Here is an 18,253-nt window from a genome sequence, read left to right as displayed (position 1 = left end):
GGGTTTCTTCCTCGCTCTGTCTGGATAGCGTGGACTGACCATCTGAAGTCTCAATTTGCACATCTTGTGTCTCTTCTGAGTTTTGATCTGCCATCTTGGCTTTCGGCATGGGGTTTTCAAATCTCTCCCCATGAAGATCATCACTGATTTCCAAATCTGTCTGAGTTTGGTGTTCGACTACACCTTTTGTAACACACTTGACTAATCTGTTTTTAATAACTTTCCCAGTGTCTGGGTAGTAGACTAGGTATGCTGGACTATTTTTATCATACCCGACAAAAATACCCTTTTCACATCTTGAGTCTAATTTTTTCTTGTTCTGTCTATATGCATAGCAAACAGATCCAAATTCTTTCATCTTTGAAAGATCAGGCTTTCTCCCAGTAAACATGTAGTGTGGAGTCTGTCCTACACGCTTATTGTAACACCTATTGCGAATTACTGCAGCAGTCATTACAGCATATGTCCACAAGTTCTTTGGTAGGTTGCTTTCAAGTAGCATGCATCTTGCCATTTCGAACAGTGTTCTCCAATTTCTCTCAGCGGTCCCATTTTGATGGGGTGAGTAAGGGGCTGAAGTTTCATGTCTTATGGCGTTCTTACTGAGCAGTGACTGGAACTCTTTGGCTGTGAATTCTGTGCCATTATCTGACCTGACACACTTTATTTTCCCATAAGGGGTCACATCAGCAATAAACTTCTCAGTAGCTTTTACAGTATCACTCTTTGCTTTTAGGAAATACACAAAAACTGCCCCTGAATAATCATCCGTAAATGCTAGAGTATATCTGAACCCATCTTTCGTCTCTGGCTCAATAGGGCAAATCAGTGTGCACAAGCTCAAGAGCCGCTTTTGCCTTTTCATCAGGCTCTCTGTTTCTGCTCTGAACAAATTTTCCTTGAGTGCAGATTTCACAGTTGAGGGTAGATTTGTCAATCTTACCTGTGATTTTCATTCCCTCTGTCACATTTTCTAACTTTGACACATCCTCAAAATTACAGTGGCCAAGACTTTTGTGCCATGTGTGAATATCATAGCACCCATGACACCCAACATCATTTTCATCACCTACAGTGTTAAGATAGTAAAGTCTATCGTACTCCTCGATGTCAAAAGTGGTACCGTTCTTGTGGATGAGCTTGTTACACCCCTGTCGAAAGTTGACTGAAGCTCCGTTGGCTGTCGCTGCTTTAACAGAGAAAATGGCCTGTGGAAACGACGGCACGTACAGCGCCTTCGTCAGCGTTGTTTTTACCCGACGACCCGTGTTGTCTCTCAGGTAAACCTCCGCTGCACCTCTCCTCTCCGCGACACCATTCGTTCTTGTTCCGTCAGCCAGCTCCACGGAATGTTTTTCCGGTTTGAAAGTCTTGTCAAACTCCTTAAACTTCCCGATGTCCGTGACTATATGTGACGTTGCTCCCATATCAACCATCAGCCCTTTCTGTTTCAGTCCACTAACCTGACAGTCACTTATTCTGAATGCAAATGTGTGGCTTTCAGCATCTGTTGCTTGTTTCACATTGTCTCTTCTTTTTCGTCTGCAATTTGCATCAGTATGAGTGGAGCTCTTGCAAAAACTACACCACTGTCTCTGTTCTTTGCGCTCTCCAGTAACGGTACATTCCCGGGCCTTGTGCCCTTTCTGGCCACAGTTGAAGCAGGTTATCTCGGTCCCTTTATCTCTCCCTCTTGGCCAGCTAACTTTAATGTTACTTGCCTTCATCACGTTGTCGTCAGTGGAAATGGCGCTAAACTTCTCGGTGCTTTCATAGCTCCTCAACTTGGTTTTGAACTTGCCAAAACTTGTCGGCTCGTCACTCTGCATTATGTGGATGGCAAACGGCTTAAATGATTCGGGCAAACCTTTCAGAATCATTGCAATCAACAGCCCATCACTTAAAGTCTCTTCAGCATTTCTCAGTGCTGTAATAGCCATCTCAGCACGAATGATATAGTCCGTAACACTTTCGTCAGTGGCTTTCTGAAGAGAAGTTAGTTCAGTGTAGAGGCTAATCACACGTGGCTTCCCTTTACCTGCATAATGTTCCCTCAATATCTTCAACGCTTTTCTCCCATCATCTGCTGCTTCTCTCATTATCAGGGAAAGACTTTTATCATCCAAAACCTGTATCAATTCGGCGTAGGCTTCTTCATTTTTCTCTCCGTCTTCTTCATCTTCATCCACGCTCAACATGGCGGCCTTTAGCCCAAGCAAACGCAAGTGCCCCAAAAACTTTGTCTCCCATAACTCGTAGTTTTTTTTCATCTCCGTCGAAATATAATCTATTCCATCGGCTTCCATGTTCCCTCCTGGGCCCATAACCTGTTGGTGCTGACATCTTCAGGACAGGAATACCGGTTTACTTAACGGAGGAATAAACACACATGTTCATCATTGGTGTTTTAACCAGAACGGGGGAAAATGCACTTTATTTATTTACGCACATGCGCAGTCATACATCTCTCATAGGGCATGACTGTACCAGTGTAAGAACACAACTCAACAACATATTAGTCCACATGCCAACAACATAGGATTTACGTTGCACCTCCTAACTCTTCCATTGGCTGTCAACAATCTTTAGGAACTGGTTTCATCCGTCACCTGTTACCGGGCAGAAAATTGTGGCTCAGTCAATCACTGGCCAGTCTGAGGACAGGTGTCTTATGACGCGCATGCACGTGACTTCGTTGTTTGTAATTTTTCTTCTGGGATGAATACCTATTGCCCGGTTGTAAAATTATCGCAATTTTACGTTAAAAATTACCCTAAAGGATTGATTGTAAACATCGTTTGACATGTTTCTACAAACGGTAATGGAACTTTTGAACATTTCGTCTATGGATTTGCGTCCACGCCACATGGCATTGTAAAGTGTTCTGGATGGGTCAACAAAACGGACGTATTTGGACATAAATGATGGACTTTGCAGAACAAATGAACATTTCTTGTGGAAGTGGGACCCCTTCCGAGTGCATTCCGCCGAAGATCAGCAAAGGTAAGAAAATATTTTGAACATATTTTTAGAGATTTGTCGACGCCGTGGTTGTAGGCTAACTGTATAGCTTAGCATTGAAGGCTAAGTTCTGTACTCAGAATATTGAACAATGTGCTTTTTCCGTAAAGTTATTTTGAAATCTGACAAAGTGGTTGCATAAAGGAGTAGATTATCTCTAATTCTTTAAATAATTGTTATACATTTTGTCAACGTTTATGAGTTCTTCTGTAAATGAAATGTGCCTATTCACCGTCAGTTATGGGGAGAAAACATTTTCTGAATGTCACGCGCCAATGTAGAAATTGGGTTTTTGGATATAAATATGAACTTGATCGAACAAAAAATGCATGTATTGTCTAACATGATGTCCTAGGAGTGTCATCTGATGAAGATTGTCAAAGGTTACTGCTTAATTTTAGCTGTATATCTGGTTTTGTGACGGCTATCCGTGCTTGGAAAATTGAATTTTTTTTGTTAACCTGTTAGGGCTAGGGGGCAGTATTGACACGGCTGGATAAAAAACGTACCCGATTTAATCTGGTTACTACTCCTGCCCAGTAACTAGAATATGCATATAATTATTGGCTTTGGATAGAAAACACTCCAAAGTTTCTAAAACTGTTTGAATGGTGTCTGTGAGTATAACAGAACTCAAATGGCAGGTCAAAACCTGAGAGATTCCTTTACAGGAAGTGGCCTGTCTGACCATTTATTGTCTTTCTTTGACATCTCATTCCATTACAAAGGATCTCTGCGGTAACGTGACACTTCCCACGGCTCCAATAGGCTCTCAGAGCCCGGGAAAAACCTGAATGTCGTCATTCCAGCCCCAGGCTGAAACATATTATCGCCTTTCTCAAGTGGCCGATCAAGGGACTGTGGGCTTAGGCGCGTGCACTGGCCGACCCCGTCTTTGTGTTTTTTCCTCTGTTTGCCGAAAAGGAGATTCCCGGTCGGAATATTATCGCTTTTTTACGAGATAAATTGCATAAAAATTCATTTTAAACAGCGGTTGACATGCTTCGAAGTACGGTAATGGAATATTTAGAATATTTTTGTCACGAAATGCGCCATGCCCGAGACCCTGATTTACCATTTCGGATAGTTTCAGGAACGCACGAACAAAACGACGCTATTCGGATATAACGATGGATTATTTTGGACCAAACCAACATTTGTTATTGAAATAGAAGTCCTGGGAGTGCATTCTGACGAAGACAACAAAAGGTAATCAAACTTTTGTAATAGTAAATCTGATTTTGGTGAAGGCTAAACTTGCCGGGTGTCTAAATAGCTAGCCCGTGATGGCTGGGCTATGTACTTAGAATATTGCAAAATGTGCTTTCACCAAAAAGCTATTTTAAAATCGGACATATCGAGTGCATAGAGGAGTTCTGTATCTATAATTCTTAAAATAATTGTTATGCTTTTTGTGAACGTTTATCGTGAGTAATTTAGTAAATTGTTAGTAAATTCCCCGGAAGTTTGCGGGGGGTATGCTAGTTCTGAACGTCACATGCTAATGTAAAAAGCTGTTTTTTGATATAAATATGAACTTGATTGAACAAAACATGCATGTATTGTATAACATAATGTCCTAGGGTTGTCATCTGATGAAGATCATCAAAGGTTCGTGCTGCATTTAGCTGTCTTCTGGGGTTTTGTGACATTATATGCTAGCTTGAAAAATGGGTGTCTGATTATTTCTGGCTGGGTACTCTGCTGACATAATCTAATGTTTTGCTTTCGTTGTAAAGCCTTTTTGAAATCGGACAGTGTGGTTAGATTAACGAGAGTCTTGTCTTTAACCTGTTTGGGCTAGGGGGCAGTATTGAGAATTTTGGAAAAAATATGTGCCCATTTTTAACTGCCTCCTACACCAACTCAGAAGCTAGAATATGCATATTATTGTTCAGGTTTGGATAGAAAACACCCTAAAGTTTCTAAAACTGTTTGAATGGTGTCTTTGAGTATAACAGAACTCCTATGGCAGGCAAAAACCTGACAAGGTTTCATGCAGGAAGTGGCCTGTCTGACAAGGAGTCGTGCGTCTTGCATCTGTTTATTGAAAAGTAAGGATCTTAGCTGTAACGTGACAATTCCCAGGGCTCCAATAGGCTCTCAGGACGCGGGAAAATCATGAAGGTTGACGAGGCAGCCTCAGGCTGAAACAGATTATCGCCTTATTCAAGTGTCCCATTAGGTGACAATGGAATGAGGCGCGTGCGCGATTAGCCCCCGTGGAGTATATTCATTAGGCTGTTTAGCTTATTGCAGATTCCCGGTCGGAATATTATCGCTTTTCTACGAGATAAATTGCATAAAAATTGGTTTTAAACAGCGGTTGACATGCTTCGAAGTACGGTAATGGAATATTTAGACATTTTTTGTCACGCCATGCGCTATGCTCGTGACCGTGGATTACCATTCTGATAGTGTCTAGAACGCACGAACAAAACAACGCTATTTGGATATAAAGATGGATTATTTGGGACCAAACCTACATTTGTTATTGAAGAAGAAGTCCTGGGACTGCATTCTGACGAAGAACAAGAAAGGTAAGAACATTTTTCTTATAGGAAATGTGATTTTGGTGAAGGCTGAACTGCGTGGGTGTCTAAATAGCTAGCCCTGTGATGCCGGGCTATGTACTTAGAATATTGCAAAATGTGCTTCATCCGAAAAGCTATTTTAAAATCGGACATATCGAGTGCATAGAGGAGTAATGTATCTATAATTCTTAAAATAATTGTTATGCTTTTTGTGAACGTTTATCGTGAGTAATTTAGCAAACTGTTAGTAAATTCCCCGGAAGTTTGCGGGGGGTATGCTTTTTCTGAACGTCACATGCTAATGTAAAAAGCTGGTTTTTGATATAAATATGAACTTGATTGAACAGACATGCATGTATTGTATAATATAATGTCCTAGGTGTGTCATCTGATGAAGATCATAAAAGGTTAGTGCTGCATTTAGCTGTGGTTTGGGTTTTTGGTGACATTATATGCTAGCTTGAAAAATGGGTGTCTGATTATTTCTGGCTGGGCACTCTCCTGACATAATCTAATGTTTTGCTTTCATTGTAAAGCCTTTTTGAAATCGGACAGTGTGGTTAGATAAACGAGAGTCTTGTCTTTAAATAGCTGTAAAATAGTCATATGTTTGAGAAATTTAAGTAATAGGATTTTTAAGGTATTTGAAAATTGCGCCACTGGATTACACTGGCTGTTACGTAGGTGGGACGATTACGTCCCGCCTAGCCCATAGAGGTTAATGTGCTATCCTAAAATAATCGAATGTTTTGCTTTCACCGTAAAGCCTTTTTGAAATCGGACAATGTGATTGGATTAACTTGTTATGGATAGGGGGCAGTATTTTCACGGCCGGATAAAAAACGTACCCGATTTAATCTGGTTATTACTCCTGCCCAGAAACTAAAATATGCATATAATTAGTAGCTTTGGATAGAAAACACTCCAAAGTTTCTAAAACTGTTTGAATGGTGTCTGTGAGTATAACAGAACTCAAATGGCAGGCCAAAACCTGAGAATATTCTGTACAGGAAGTACCCTGTCTGACCATTTCTTGGCCTTCTTTGTCATCTCTATCCAAAACAAAGGATCTCTGCTGTAACGTGACACTTTCTAATGCTCCCATAGGCTCTCAGAAGGCGCCAGAACGTTGAATGATGACTCTGCTGTCTCTGGCTGAAAAACAGTAGCGCATTTGGATAGTGGTCGATCTGAGAACAATGAGACGGGGGCGCGCGTGCACGAGATGACTCCATGTTTACATTTTCAGTCTTTGAACGAAAAAGACGTCTCCCTGTCGGAATACTATCACTATTTTACGAGAAAAATTGCATAAAAATTGATTTTAAACAGCGTTTGACATGCTTTGAAGTACGGTAATGGAATATTTCGAATGCACTCCTCTATGCACTCGATATGTCCGATTTTAAAATAGCTTTTTGGTGAAAGCACATTTTGCAATATTCTAAGTACATAGACCAGCCATCACGGGCTAGCTATTTAGACACCCGGCAAGTTTAGCACTCGCCAATATCAGATTTACTATTATAAAAGTTTGATTACCTTTTGTTGTCCTCGTCAGAATGCACTCCCAGGACTGCTACTTCAATAACAAATGTTGGTTTGGTCCAAAATAATCCATCGTTATATCCGAATAGCGGCGTTTTGTTCGTGCGTCCCAGACACTATCCAAAATGATAAATCAGGGTCGCACGCATGGCGCAATTCGTGACAAAAAAAATCTAAATATTCCATTACCGTACTTCGAAGCATGTCAACCGCTGTTTAAAATCCATTTTTATGCCATTTTTCTGGTAAAAAAGCGATAATATTCCGACCGGGAATGTCCATTTAGCTAAACAGAGGAAAGAAAACAAAGCTTTCGGTCGACGCGGGCACGAGCCTGAGTCTCACAGTACTGTAACCAGCCACTACCCAAACGCACTACTTTGTTTCAGCCAGAGCCTGCAAAGCCACGATTCATCGTTTTGCCGCCTTCTGAGAACCTATGGCAGCCGTAGGAAGTGTCACGGGACAGCTAAGATCCTCACTCTTCAATAAACAGAGACAAGAAGAACGACACCTTGTCAGACAGGCCACTTCCTGCATGAAATCTTCTCAGGTTTTTGCCTGCCATATGAGTTCTGTTATACTCACAGACACCATTCAAACAGTTTTAGAAACTTTAGGGTGTTTTCTATCCAAAGCCAATAATTATATGCATATTCTAGTTACTGGGCAGGAGTAGTAACCAGATTAAATTGGGTACGTTTTTTTATCCAGCCGTGTCAGTACTGCCCCCTAGCCCTAACAGGTTAACTTGATATTAAACTTTGTTAATAAGGCACATGATTGTTCACATGTTTGAAAAAACTAATCTTGATATAATTTTTTTTTACATTCAAATGGCTCTCCTGTGAAGTAGTGACCCACGGCATACGCATAGTTGCCTGAAAGGGTCACATATATTAAAGACCTTTATCGTTGGAGACACAGTGGATTTGGAATGCCTCATCTTAGGAGACAAAAATAACTACTTCAACTGGTTCAAGCTGAGAGTGGGACCAGCTCCTTTGTTGATGCAACCCTTCTACTCTCACTTAAACTCCCCATAGAACGTTGGAGTGTTTATCAACCCTGAGTTAGTTGCAGAGAAGAGTGGAACTAGTTTTGTGCTAACCATTGCGGATGCCAGACCGGCAGATGTGGGGATGTATTACTGTGCTGCATGCGATTATGACACCATCATATTTGGAAATTGTGTGTTTTTGATGCATGAGGGTAAGTACAGTTGTTAAGAAATAATATGTAATGGTGTCAGGCTTTTTTTTTTACTGTGTAAAATGGGCAAGTACAAGGAGCCAGCATTAGGTGAGAATAAGCATAATAGATGGTGAGAATAAGCATAATAACAAGGAAAGTAATTGAATAACATGGGTGGTAAATTCTCAAAGGAGGTCCTGGAATTTACCGGAGATGAGAGATATATGGATAAAAGGAACATTTATTTGGGCCCAAAATGGAGAAAGAAGTACGAATTTGATGGACGTCTAGATGTAGAAAAGCTAGAACTAATTGTAAAGCAAATGCATAAGGCATGCGGAGATAGTATAGGGAAGTAGCGAGTAGAGGGGCTAGACACCACTAGGGTGTGGCTGTCTGAGGCCCGTAAGAGAGTAGAAGGAGTGAAGGAGAAAGAAGTATGGTTTTGTTGGGCGTCTCGATATAGACAAGATTAAATCATTTCAGGGGGAGTATCATCCGAAAATGTGTTCTGACTGAATCGTTTCATGGTGTGTATCATCCGAAAATGTGTTCTGATTGAATCGTTTCATGGTGTGTGTCATCTGAAATGTGTTCTGATTGAATCGTTTCGTGGTGTGTATCATCTGAAATGTGTTGTGTTAGAGTCTATGATTAAACAGATGCATAGAAAGAGAGAGAGAAAGTTTCAAGAAGGATATCAGCAGGGGAAAAATTATGTGCGTGTGAGAGAGGTTTATTAACCAGTCAAAAGTCATAAGAAGCGGTAACTCGTATACGTGTGAGACCTAAATAGTCTATTGTATATGGGAAGTAGTCTGAGACTATTAAAAGTAGAGATAGATATATTAATCAGTCGAGAGTCACAAAAACGATAATTCGCTCACGTGTGAGACCTAATAACTTATCAAAAGTCACAATAGTAATTATTCCTAAATTCCAGAGAGAGACAGAGAGAGCAAGATAGACAGAGACAGCGAGAGCGAGAGTAGAGAGATATGGAGATGAGACAGCACCAACTTTTTAAAGGTTTTAGATTTGTTAAACAACAGGATTCTTTCTTCCGGAAAGGATGGAAGTCATCTAAAGCATGTATGTTTATTAAGGAGGCATAGGAGAACACGCCTACATTTCTATTAAAAGCCTGGGATAAATATCACTGATTCCTTACGCTGAGAAATGTACTACATTTGTGACAGAAAACAAAATGTGTTGCATTTAGTGGGGTAACAGGAACAATCTAAGGAGAAAAAGCTATTACATATTTGTTGGACATGGGTCGAGGAATGATACCAGGATAATTGTATCTAACGGTAGCGCATGTTCAATTAAGTACATATAAACATTGAGGAAGTTTAAAACGAATGATTTGAGGGAGTACAGTGGAATTATCATTATTATTAGGTTTTGTTTGTAGTTAACTTTTGGGTTTCTGAATCGGTGTAGTATAATGAATGCTGACGAAGTGTTTGTGTTTTTTTTTCTGGGAAAATGGGGGTTTCATTGTCTCTCTTTGGAATGTTTCCTGGGGCTATAATCTTGGGGAGAGTGAGTGAGATGGAGGCCATAAACTACCAAATTGAAAAGGCCTGGCAAGTTTTTGTTTGTTTTTACCTTAGGGTTTGCAAATACCCACACACACAAATAGTGTATTACTATTTGTTGGTGCTTTCAAAATACTGTGTTTTGATTTGTGTGTTCTATTTCCTTTGGGTTTGGTGAGATTTCCATTTGTCTTAAGTGCCAAGGTATCTTAAAGGGGCACGCACATGGCATTTTAGAAGTTTTTATTTCCTGAGTTTTAATTAAACATGTGAATTCTTTTGATAAAGGACTGTTCTAGGAACCTGGGATACAACATGTAGGAAATGTTTGACGGTTTTTCTTTAATTTGTCTAATATAGTAAGAAACACTTCTTTGAAGGGTTTGTATGACCTATGACCTCTATCATGACTTTCCATTGTGGTTTGATCAGCCTCATTGGAAAGCCATTTGGATAATGAATTTAAGGTCATTTATAATACTGATTTTAAGGTAATTTGTGTCATTGATAATTATGATGGAGTTTAAAGTTCTTAGACATATTTGTAATTTGAACCAATGAGAAGAAAGAAAGAGCATTGCCTTTGACTAAGGATATGCTTCCTTAAGTCTATTTTCCTATGACCATAAGGGTACAATCATTTTTCTTTGGGGAGTTTTTCAGGGTAGTGATTTTAATTTGATGATGTTATTTGAAATGTTGTCTTATCTTTTGACCAGTAGTAGTTTTTTATATACATTACTCTCATGGAGAATTAAGTGTTAAAAATGGGGCGAAGATAGGTTTATAAGAAATTGGTATAAGGTTATTTTGACACTCCCACTATTTTGGCTTAAGGAATGTTTAGTAACCTAGCTAAGTTTTATTTTCCCTTAGGTAGTTAGCTGTTGTTGTATGTAGATGATATTTTCGTGAGAAATGTATCACTACAAGGCTGTGAAATTGATATACTAGTATTATTATATTTTGTTGTTGAATAAGGTTAGAAATAATAAGTTTTAATAATGGTAGACTTATGTTAAGTATTTAAGACATATTCTAAGCCAACAGGACAAGAAAATAGATAAAGATTGAAAGAACAGTGATTTTATAAGCGTTAAAATTCATTATGAAAATAAATATATTACGGTTCTTAGGTATGGCAAATTACTGTAGATAATGAATCCCACACTATGCAACATATATTAAATTATTGATGGGACTGATTTAAGATTAACCCATCTTATTGTTAGATAAAATACAGTGGACTCCCGAAGGAGAGATTTCATTAGTACAGATAAAACATATGCTATGTTTAGCATTCATTTTAGTTTTATTTAAATAGTAGAAAGTTGACAGGGATATATGGCATCTGTGCTGATCCAGGATCATTGATAGTATCGAGATGAACTTAATCAACTATGTAATAATCTTAGAGATTACTACCATAGACATGTTGATTTTTCCAAGGTCCACGAATGTAAACAGGGAGACAGTGAGACAGTTAGTCAATATTTGGAAACAGAAACCATATTTGACACTGACTGTTATGGGAAAGAAAAGATACGTAAGAAAGAACAGAGAGAAAGAGCGTCAGACAGATAGTAGGAAAGGCAGACGGAGAAGGGCTCCCCCACCCTATGCTGAGACTTTGATGGTTTGGGAGTAGTAGGAAGAGGAGGGGGCCAGGAGGAGAGCAAGATAGAGAGCAGAAGGTTATAATCTCAAAATAAGCCAGGATTGAGAGAAGATAGAAGTGACACAGAATGGTTAGATAACAGTTACTGAGTGGAGACCAGCATAGTTAAATTATAGACAGGTATAGATGAAAACTGAATTGGAGAAGCGAGAACTTAACCTGGGGTCCACTTAGACGTGGGGCCCAATTAATGACAGGATGATTTGTTTTCAGCTTAGGAACAGAAAGAGGAGTTAGAAGCTGTACCCTCTGTGTTATGGTCACAAGGACTCGTTGATGTGGGGTTAATTAACTTCTTCGGGGTAGCCCCCCTTCTTCTCAATTTCTGCATGAAGACATACCCTAATCTAACTGCCTGTAGCTCAGGCCCAGAAGCAAGGATATGCATATTCTTGGTATCATTTGAAAAGTAACACTCTGAATTTTGTGGAAATGTGAATTGAATGTAGGAGAATATAACACAATAGATCTGGTAGAAGAAAATACAAGGAAATAAACATACGTTTTCTGTTTTTTATTGTTGCTGCATCATCTTTCAAATGAACAAGAACAGCCAAACATACAGATAGGGTGCTGGGATGATTTGAATGAAGAACATAAGATGGCAACAATAGCCGAGCAAAGTTTTAGACAGATAACTTCAAAAATGAGCAAGCTACATGACATTGAGCATGAAGTCACCCAGGTGTCCCACACAAATGTACCCAAATGTACCCAAGTGGCCGAATTGGTACAGTGATACATTTTGAAGGAAAGAACTATATACAAAATACATAAATGCTATTCTAATACACCCCCCCCAAAAAAATATATATATAAAAAAATACAAAATACAAAAAATATTTACAAATCTAAAATAACAAGGGTAACTACTTACACATTTTCTATTTACAATATTGTGAAGACCCTCAGTCCTCTACACAATATTGTGCTGCTGGTGCCATGGCCCATAGCAGTCTCTTTCTGCTGTAAAGCAGAGGGTTACTGAACAGGGGGTGCAGGTGATGGGGCATTTCCTGTGACAACGGGCACAACGACGTCTCCCACCTGTGCCCTTTTTGCCCTGAGGCACATTCATGCCTGCAGAGATGAAGCTGGGCAGGTGAACACCACTGGTTGGAGCAGAAGGGACAGAGGTAGAGGGGACAGAAGGTGCTGCAGTGGACTTGCTGTAGCTAGCAAGCTCCTGGATGAGCAGCTCCCTGAAGGCTAGCTGTGAGATGGGGGGCTGTCCACAGCTCTTGGCCATTTCCTTCTGGAGGATGAAGGCATTCACCACAGCAATGTCAATGAAATGATAGAAAAATGTCTTGTACCATTTCATGGTCTTGTGGACAACATTGTAGTATCCTATCAGTGCGTCTGACATGTCCACACCTCCCATGCCCTTGTTGTAGTCCTTCCCAGCAGCTGGAATGGGGACATTTTTTGTGGTCCATGCCCCGCGACCGTCCTTCACACGCCTGACGACGTGAACGCCACTGAAGGACTTGTGGATAGTACTGCACATGACCACCTCTCTGGTATCCATCCACTTTACAAAGAGCAGGCCATCTTCACGAATCCATCGCATCGTACCCCGCTCAGCCCGCTTAGGCATGTCGTTCACCTTTGTTTTTGGAAAGCCCACTCTTTTGGTCCGAATGGTGCCACAAGCCCACACATCCCGCTTCCTCAGCTCTGTAAACAGGGTAGGGCTTGTGTAGGAGTTGTCCACAAACAGTTTGTAGCCCTTCCCCAGCAGTTGAAAATCCAATAACTCCATAATGGAATCATAACTCAGTCCATTACCGGTAGCAAAACTGTTTTTCCCCTCATAAACAAAAACATTGCAAGTGGAGGCACACACAGAATAAGCCAAAACAAACTGTTTGTAACCCCATTTGGTTGGTTTGTTACACATGTATTGTTTGAGGCTGATTCTGGCCTTTGAGGCCACCATCCTCTCATCGATGGACAGGTTCTGGGCAGGCTGAAAATAGGTCTTGCAGGTCTAAATAATGTTGGGGTAGAGAGGTTTGATTTTGCAGAGCCTATCAAACCTTGGTGTGCCTCTCTTCTTGTCATTCTCCCCATCAACTTCTGGGTCACTGATGTGAAGCGCCCGTGAGATAGTCAGAAACCTTTTACAAGACATGACAGTCATGGGGAAAGGCAGTTGATAGAGAGCTGACGTTTTCCGGTAGTCCCTTAGAGTTTTCATTTTCAGCAGCCCCATGTAAATGACCATTGAAAGGTAGCAGAAAAGGTCTGACATGAAAATGGGCTTCCATGCCTCTTTCTTTCCTGCCTGCTTCTTAGCCCCATACTTATTGGTGTTCGACACCAGGGAATCAACAACTGACGAGGTGAAAAACAGTTGAAAAAGTTGAAGGGGGCTGTACTTTTCGGTCATGTGGAGTTGAGGTCCTGGCTGCCTTTTTGGTCTAAAAACTGGTGGAATTGGTTCCACATCGTCTTCTAACACAGAGTGCCAATGACCCTCTGGCCCTCTGTCTGCAGGTTTCTCTCTTCCCCACCTCCACTTCTTTGTCACTGACTTCACACCTCTAGATGGCCGGGTAGGTGTGGAGCCGGAGACAGCAGGGGTCCGGCAGGATGAACCAGCTTCAGAGGGGGATGGACACCTAGACATTGGTGGCTCATAATCAGAATCACTGCCACTGTGAACGAAAGACAAAAATCAGTAAGAATACTTTCACGTATGAGCCCTGTATCAACACGTAAAATAAACAGATATGTATTATACAGAGTAAAAATATATATAACACACACACACACACGCACACAGTATAGCCAATGTGTACTTTACACATTTCATTACTGATGATATTTTTATATATTGCAAATAAAATAAGAAAATCAAAAAAAAATCTCAAATGAATAATATTTGATATTATTAATTTCAAACAATGACATTAGCATTAGAACTTACCAGTCCAGCATGGCATCCTCTCCATGGAGAAACATGTCTTCCGCCTGGGAGTCACATGTCACGTCACCCCGCTCCTCCGCTCTCTCCACTGGCTTCCAGTTGAAGCTCGCATCCGCTACAAGACCATGGTGATTGCCTACGGAGCTGTGAAGGGAACGGCACCTCCATACCTTCAGGCTCTGATCAGGCCCTACACCCAAACAAGGGCACTGCGTTCATCCACCTCTGGCCTGCTGGCCCCCCTACCTCTGAGGAAGCACAGTTCCCGCTCAGCCCAGTCAAAACTGTTCGCTGCTCAGGCACCCCAATGGTGGAACAAGCTCCCTCACGACGCCAGGACAGCGGAGTCAATCACCACCTTCCGGAGACACCTGAAACCCCACCTCTTTAAGGAATACCTAGGATAGGATAAAGTAATCCTTCTAACCCCCCCCTTAAAAGATTTAGATGCACTATTGTAAAGTGGTTGTTCCACTGGATATCATAAGGTGAATGCACCAATTTGTAAGTCGCTCTGGATAAGAGCGTCTGCTAAATGACTTAAATGTAAATGTAATGTAAATGAGTCAATACCAGCTTCGCTGAAAGATTAATCTTCCTCAAGCAATTTGGTCTCACTTTCTCTATCAATTTCCTCTATAATTTGGGTTAAATCTGTATACCTAGACTTTGTTTTAGCTTTTCCTGATTTATTCGTCATAATTTAAATATATAAACTTGCTGAAAATGCTATTGACTATGTACTGCTGTGCGTAACATTCGTGGCTCCGTCAGGTAGGATTTGCAATGGCGAATGAACCTCTTTTACGCCAGAGTTTACGACAAAGGCTGGTCTTCGAACGTATAACCATTACATATTGCCGTTTACCTTAGCTCATTGGCTATCTTCCAAGCTAGATTTCAAGATGATCAGTGGTCATTGGGCCAAAATACAGTCAATCAACGATTGACCGGTCCAACCATTGGTGCGCAATGAGGTCATTGATTGCTGTCTTCAAATCAGTCTGTTTCGGTCAATACGTCCCAGGAAAAGAACCATTAAGTATAGTTGTGTTAGTAACAACCAGAGGATTGCAATGAAACCAACCATGACTGGATAAACGTTTGTTTTGTGTGTGTAATTACCACGCATGTTTCGTCCAAAGTTGAACGAGACGGAAATCACGTCGCAAGAAGTTTACAAATGTTTCGTGTTAACCTGTTGAGGACTGCGGAACCCCTAGCCAACAGCCAATGGCATTTTTCACACCCGGATAAAAAACATACCCGATTTAATCTGGTTACTACTCCTGCCCAGAAACGAGAATATGCATATAATTAGTAGATTTGGATGGAAAACACTCTAAAGTTTCTAAAACTGTTTGAATGGTGTCTGTGAGTATAACAGAACTCATATGGCAGGCCAAAACCTGAGAAGATTCTATACAGGAAGTGCCCTTTCTGACAATTTGTTCTCCTTCTAGGGCATCTATATCAAAAATACAGCATCTCTGCTGTAACGTGACATTTTCTAAGGCTTCATTGGCTCTCAGAAGGCGCCAGAAAGTGGAATGAGAGCTCTCCAGTCTCTGGGCGAAAAACAGCAGGAGTTTTTGTGAGTGGTCCTGCTGAGAACAATGACACTGGAGCGCGCGTGCAATAGACAACTCCATGTTTTTCTTTCAGTGTTTGAATGAATACAACGTTGCCCGGTTGGAATATTATCGCTATTTTACGAGAAAAATAGCATAAAAATTGATTTTAAACAGCGTTTGACACGCTTCGAAGTACGGTAATGGAATATTTTGACATTTTTTGTCACGAAATGCGCCGGCGCGTCACCCTTCGGATAGTGACTTGAATGCACGAACAAAACGGAGCTATTTGGATATAACTATGGATTATTTCGAAGCAAAACAACATTTGTTGGCGAAGTAGAAGTCCTGGGAGTGCATTCTGACAAAGAACAGCAAAGGTAATCCAATTTTTCTTATAGTAAATCTGAGTTTGGTGCGGGCCAAACTTGGTGGATGTCAAATTAGCTAGCCATGATGGCCGGGCTATGTACTCAGAATATTGCAAAATGTGCTTTCACCGAAAAGCTATTTTAAAATCTGACACCGCGATTGCATAAAGGAGTTCTGTATCTATAATTCTTAAAATAATTGTTATGTATTTTGTGAACATTAATCGTGAGTAATTAAGTAAATTCACCGGAAGTTTGCGGTGGGAATGCTAGTTCTGAACATCACATGCTAATGTAAAAAGCTGGTTTTTGATATAAATATGAACTTGATTGAACAAAACATGCATGTATTGTATAACATAATGTCCTAGGAGTGTCATCTGATGAAGATCATCAAAGGTTAGTGCTGCATTTAGCTGTGGTTTTGGTTTTTGTGACATATATGCATGATTTGAAAATGGCTGTGTGATTATTTTTGGCAGGGTACTCTCCTGACATAATCTAATGTTTTGCTTTCGCTGTAAAGCCTTTTTGATATCGGACAGTGTGGTTAGATTAACAAGAGTCTTGTCTTTAAAATGGTGTAAAATAGTTGATTGTTTGAGAAAATGTTATTGTATTTTTGTTGTTTTGTATTTCGCACCCTGCTATTCCATTGGCTGTTGGTTAGGGGTCCCACTGGCGGAACGGGGTTCCGCTAGCGGAACTCCTGTCCATAACAGGTTTTAATGCACTTGGGAGGTTAGGATGTGCAGGATATATTCACCACGTTAGATGACATGGGGGAAGACAAGAGCTATGAGATTGTCTTCACAAAGCTAAACGAGTACTTCACTCCACAAAAAAACATTCCCTACGAGAGACATTTGTTTAGGAAAGCTGAACAAGTGCAGGGGGAATCATTGGACACGTTTGTGAGCAAACTGAAACAGTTGGCTTTTACATGTGATTATGGAGATTTCAAAGATGATTTCATAAGGGACCAAGTGATTGACAAGTGTCACTCAAATGTGTTGCGCAAACGGTTTCTGCGAAAGAGGGACCTCACTCTCACCGCTCTAATGGATATAGCAAGAGCAATGGAGGCTGTTGACCAGCATGCGGCAAAAATGGAAGACTGAAAGTCAATGCAAAAACACCTGCTACACATGATGACAAACCAGACAATGACAATGAACATGTGTTCACACCTACCAGCAGTACTGATGATGCTGAAATGCAGGTATTGGTCAATGGCCAGCCAGTTAACCTCTATGGGCTAGGGGGCGCGCGTCCCACCCGTGGTGCACTCCATCAACAGCAGGTGCATTTCAAGAGCGGCAAATTTGAATCCAAATAAATGTCAAAATTCACATTTTTCAAACATACAACTATTTTACACCCTTTGAAAGATAAACATCTCCTTAATCTAACCACGTTTTACGATTTCAAAAAGGTTTTACGGCGAAAGCATAAATTTAGAGTATGTTAGGACAGTACATTTACAAGAGTTGTGTGTAATGTTGTGCCAATTCAAAGACAGGCGTCACCAAAACCATAAATCAGCTAAAATGATGCACTAACCTTTTACAATCTCCAACAGATGACTCCTAGGACATTGTGTTAGACAATGCATGCATTTTTAGTTCTATCAAGTTCATATTTATATCCAAAAACAGCGTTTTACTGTAGCGTTGATGTTCAGGAAATCGTTTCCCTTCAATAACCGGCAGTCAAGTCAGCACCACAAATTAAATAATTAAAATGAGAAAACATTGGTAAAATATTATATTGTCATTTAAAGAATTACAGATTTACATCTCTTGAACGCAATCAATTTGCCAGATGTAAAAATAACCTTACTGGGAAATCACA

The 18,253-nt window shown here is 40.5% G+C and overlaps 1 pseudogene; it reads left to right on the top strand.

Annotated features, from left to right (window-relative positions):
• The first annotated feature begins 2,196 nt into the window (after positions 1 to 2,196).
• The window catches only part of LOC123743870 (uncharacterized), a 105,149-nt pseudogene continuing 89,092 nt past the window's right edge, over positions 2,197 to 18,253 (top strand).

Source organism: Salmo salar, chromosome 07 (genome assembly GCF_965601325.2).
Source record: "Salmo salar chromosome 07, fSalSal1, whole genome shotgun sequence".
Taxonomy (NCBI): Eukaryota; Metazoa; Chordata; class Actinopteri; order Salmoniformes; family Salmonidae; genus Salmo; species Salmo salar.
Note: the sequence above shows the minus strand (reverse complement) of the source record. Positions and strands in the feature narration are given on the sequence as shown.